This window comes from Gossypium hirsutum, chromosome A09 (assembly GCF_007990345.1).
Source record: "Gossypium hirsutum isolate 1008001.06 chromosome A09, Gossypium_hirsutum_v2.1, whole genome shotgun sequence".
Lineage (NCBI taxonomy): Eukaryota > Viridiplantae > Streptophyta > Magnoliopsida > Malvales > Malvaceae > Gossypium > Gossypium hirsutum.
Window position 1 is genome coordinate 59,283,585 of NC_053432.1, and position 5,570 is coordinate 59,289,154.

Genomic DNA, 5,570 nt, shown 5'->3' on the forward strand with positions numbered 1-5,570 from the left:
TCTATCCTTGCTAAATCGAAAACTATCCCACCTTGTGATAAGCTTTTACATGCTATATAAATAGAGATAGTTTTCATGGGAATTGTATAAGCTTAGAGTGCACAATTTAATTCATTTGTGACGAATAATTTATGTGTTTTGTATTCTTTAGTTTTGAGTTTTTTTTTTACCTTCAATAAGAAGATGAATGGGGAAGAGTTCATTCTAAATGTAATTGGGTGATGCTGCAATTGTCCCAGGGTTAGGATAGATGAGGCTTAAATCATTTCTTGTACCGTGAGATTTAGTATAGTAATTTTTTTCTCTAAGCATGGCCATGTAGACGTAAGTTAGGTCTTAGTTGTATTAACAGCATCCTATATTTAGTCTTTCATTTTTTTCCATGTTTGCTTATTGGTGTATCATTTGGTGTACCATTTAATATACCTGCATCTTTTAGCACATCTCACTATCAGATTTCAACTTTTCTATTGGTATCAGAGCCATACACCTAGAGTATATTGTGAGATCTTACATTTGGTAGTTCTATATGAAAGGTATGAAGGAAAGCAATTTGACTATAAATCCACAACTCTTGGATGGATCCAATTATGCCTATTGGAAAGTTTGAAGAGGAGCTTTCATTAAACCTATTGATAAGAAAGCATGGAGATCAATTCTAACTAGATTGAGAGCCTCCTTACTCTAAAACAAATGGTGTATGTAGCCCAAAGTTGAAAGCTACTTGGACTTCTAAATAAGATAAAGTGGCAAATTTTAATTTGAAAGCATTGTATGCTATTTTCAATGGGGTAGTTCACCAAGAATATGTCTAAAATGATTTCAAAATATGTCTCAACTCATACACATAGATCATTCTAGAACCACCCATGAAGGAACTCATAGAGTCAAATTATCAAAGTTCTAAATGCTTGCCACCATGTTTGAATGTCTAATAATGAGACTATCTCTGAATTTTATGCTAACCAAAAGTTAATAAACATAATTATTCAAGTAGATATATCTATTGAATAATTATAACTATTTGTTAATAATCAAGTAACATAACTTTTGAATTTAAGAGACAACTCATAACTTATCACTATGATAGTGACAACTTTTGATTAATAACCAAGTAACATAACTTTTGGTTACGGATGTCTAATTATGAAAGAAAATAATAAAAAGAAAAGAAAAACTCATTGTCATGAATGTAGAGATTTTGGGCATGTCAAGTATGAATGTATCAATATTCATAAAACTAAATAGTCCTTTGATGTCACATGGAGTGATGATTTAGAGTTTGATGCTAAGAATATACAAGCAACTACATTACTTTTATTACTAAATAATGATGATGATGCTCCTTATTTGTAAAAGACTTATCGAATTATATTAGAGAAATGTGATATAGTTTATGATATGAACAAGTCCTTGACTAGGTAAATTATTAATCTAAAAGAGGTCAATCTTTTTCGCTTAATCGTAAACAACAGCAAATAAAGCTACAGAAAATAAACATAAGCAGCACAATACAATGCCAGCCCAACCTAAGAACAAAAACCAATACACAGACTCAACACAACAATCAAAGCCCCCTCAACTCATCAAGACCTATCCAAAAAGAAGAAAGAAAACAAGCTAACAAATTGATGAAAACCTGCACAAAAACACACCCCACTCAGCCACTAAGCGAACTACAGAAAACACCGTTAAGACACCTACAAATAGCCAAGAAAGAATCACAAAATCACCACCAAGCCTTGAACATGCCCTGTCTTTTCAAACCAGCAGCTGCCAGCGCAAAATCCATCGCATTGCCTTGCTAATCCACTCTAGAAAAGGAAACATTTCCAATACAAGACACCCTTGAATCGATTTCCTTAAAGCTAGAAACCAACGACCACGGTCTCAAACTTTTGTTCTCAACCCAATGAAACACCTCAATAGAACCAACCTTGATAATTAAAGAGCAAGAACCCTTCCACCCCATCTCTAAAAAGACATCCAAAGCCAAGCAAACCACTCCCACCTCCGCATCAGTTGACTCACTCGCTGCGCACGGACCAGAAAATACTGCCCTAACCACCCCATCTGAATTTCTAAGAATCCCACCACATCCCGCCTCCCCTTCACTTTCCACTCCACTCACATTAAATTTAACCCGACTAAAGCTCGGAGGACACCAAAATCTACCACACACCCCAAATTTCTTACCATCTCTCCAACTTCTAGCAGAGCAAACCCACCAAAATTTCTTATTCACTTTCAGTTCATCATACACTGCTCTAAATCACACCAAAGCTCAGATTTTCGAAAGAAATACCAAACTGGACATTTTAGGCCATCTTCTTTCAAACACCAGCTCATTCTTAGCAAGCCATAACGACCAATAAACTGTAGACACCGAAATCAACCATAAACTCTTCACAACACCTTTATACTAGACATTATTACAAAAAGAGAAAACATCTGAGAAATCAACAAAATGACACTACTTCACCTCCCACCAATCCAAAATATTTCTCCAAAAGCCCATAATGAACTTACAGTTGAAAAAAAGATGCACCAATGTCTCCGACTCTCTCTCGTACCACGAGAAACCATTCCCCAACTGACCAATCTTCACCCATCTACTGCCAAGAAACTCTTTTGTAGGGATACTATCAATTGAAACCAACCACAAGAAACTTTTCACTTTAGGAGGCACTTTTAAATTCCAGATTCTGCCAAATGCAAGCCCGCAGTCCACCACATCGACACTGATCAGCAGCTCAATTAACTTCCTCACTGAGAACTTCTCATTTTTGTCATGAATCCACATTAGCCGATCCTCCTCCTCAGGAATCAAAACCATGCAACTAACTGATTCCTTAAATCGAGAGACCATGTTTATCTCCCTATCCAATAACAGACGAGAAAAGAAAATAGACCAATCAACCTCTTTAAACCCGTTGGACATCGAAAATTCTTTAACCAGACCACTCTTATTCAAGGCTAAATGAAACATCCTTGGAAATTCCACTCTCAGCGGCCTATCACCGCACCAAATATCCTCCTAAAAAATTATCGAGTTCTCATTCCCCACCAACCAGCGAAAAGACTCGTTTCCCAACCATTTTGCCACTTTAAATCTTTCGCAAACTCTACTATGCCCCTCCATACCACCGACATGTCTTTAACATTATTCGATCTGAAACGCCAATATTGCACAGGAGAACCATACTTGGCCGTAATAATCTTTCTTCACAATAATTCCCTATCCACCACAAATCTCCAGCACCAGATTTATTTTTAACCCTTAAATCCACCACACCAGTACCTCATTGTCCTTAGGCAAATAGATCTGTTTCTACTTAACCTTAGCCAACTTCCGCCGACCTCCTTCACAACCCCACAAAAAGTTTCGATTAATTTTATCAATCTTATTAATCACTGTAACAGGCGCTTGAAATATCGACATAAAATAAATTGGTAATGACGATAGAACAGAATTTATCAGCACCACTCTACCTGCCCAATAGAGGGTCATTCTTTTCCATCCCGATAACTTTCTCTCCACTCTATTTACAATGTCGTTCCAAGTAGAAATTTTTCTTGGATCCACGCCTAAAGGAATGCCCAAATAATTGAACGGTAATTCCCCAATCTTGCATTTACAAATAGCAGCCATCCTGAACAAAAACTCCTCATCTGTGCCAAAACCCACCAAACATGACTTTCAAAAGTTAATACTCAAGCTGGAAAAGATCTTGAAATAAAATAGTGCCGTCTGCAAACTGAAGATGAGAAATTGTATGACCTGGGATAACATTATTAATCCCCTCCATAATCCCCAATTCCTATTCCTTAACAAACATCAGATGCAAAACTTTCGTAACCAGAATAAATAAAAAAGGGGACAAAGGGTCCCCTTGCCGGAGACCCCTACACATTCTGAACTCATTAGTAACCGCACCATTAATTAACACTGCAGCCCTCGTCGTAGACACGCACTCCACCATCTAGCCTGACCATCGCTCGCTGAATTCCATCTTTAAGAGGATTAGCTCCAGAAAGTCTCACCTCACACAATCATATGCTTTAGCAAAATCCAACTTAAACAACAAAAATTCCTCCGATGCATCCTTACACCTAAGCGAATGAATCAACTCATTTACAATCAAAATACCGTCGAAAATTTGTCTACCTCTTATGAAGGCGCACTGCGAATCACTGACATATCTCCAATGACAACACGTAATCTTCTCGATAAAACCTTAGCTACGATTTTATACAAAGAGCTCACCAGAAAAATTGGTCTAAATTCTGAAATATCCTGCGGATTATCATTTTTAGGAATAAGGGAAATAAAAGACGAGTTAATACTCTTTTCCAGCTTTCTAAAAATAAAGAACTTTTCCATCATCTCGAATAAATCCTATTTTACAACCTCCCAACATTTTCTAAAAAAGCATAAAATTAAAACCATCCGGGCCTGGTGCTTTGTTTTCATCACAACTCCACACTGCCTCATTTATCTCCTCTAATGAAAAAGGCGTCTCCAAATACGCAACATCAGCATCCCTCAACCTCTTAAAAATCAGCACCAAATCCATACTCCATTTCCTCGAGGGACAACTAAAATGATTACTAAAAAAATTAAACACTTTTTTCTTCAAAGCCTTTGGATCACTAATCCACTCGTTTCCAAAATTCATTCCACACATAGCCTTTCTTTTCGCTTTGAACTTTACTGGTCTATGGAAAAAAGCAGTGTTTGAGTCTCCCTCTTTTAGTCATGTCATTCTTGATTTCTGCCTCCAAATGGACTCCCTGAATCTACTCAACACTCCCAATTCAAGATTCAAGTTCTTCAATTCCTCTAATTCCATCTCAGAAAGATCTCTATCATCACTGCAATCATGCAAACACCTAATTCTAGCTTTGATCTCATAAATCCTTTTCTCTAATGTAAATCTATCTTCCCTATTCTATTTTCTAAGGGCTCCTTTAAGTTTTCTCAATTTCCCCGAAACCCTGTCGTTCAAATTACCCATCGAACCCCATTCATTTCTGATAATACCCATACACTCCTTATTTTGAACCCACACATTAAAAAACTTAAACGGTCTTGGCCTTCAATCCATATAGCCATGCAATAATAAAATCGGGTAGTGACCCGAAACAGAGCGATTTAACCCCAGCTGCTGAATGTTCTCAAACTATTCATAACAAACTTCATCCACCAAAAACCTATCTAGTCTACTTTTCTTATTCTCCGGGCCATACCACGTGAATTTTCTCCCAAAAAAAGGCAAATCCACCAGTTTACATTTCTCCATAAAGCTTAAAAAGTCCTTCGATCCTCTTAATAAACCCACACAATTGCTTCTTTCACTTTTGTTCCTAATTGCATTAAAGTCTCCCCCCACAATCCAAAAATTTGTAAACCATTCCTTAATCTCTAAAATTTTCTCCTAAAAAATTTTCTACTCACTCAACAGGTTAGGCGCTTACACATTAATCAGAACCCCTTCCCACCCCTCAAAACACCAATTCCCTTCCACCACAATTAAACGATTGGAACAATAATATTTTTTCATTAAGAA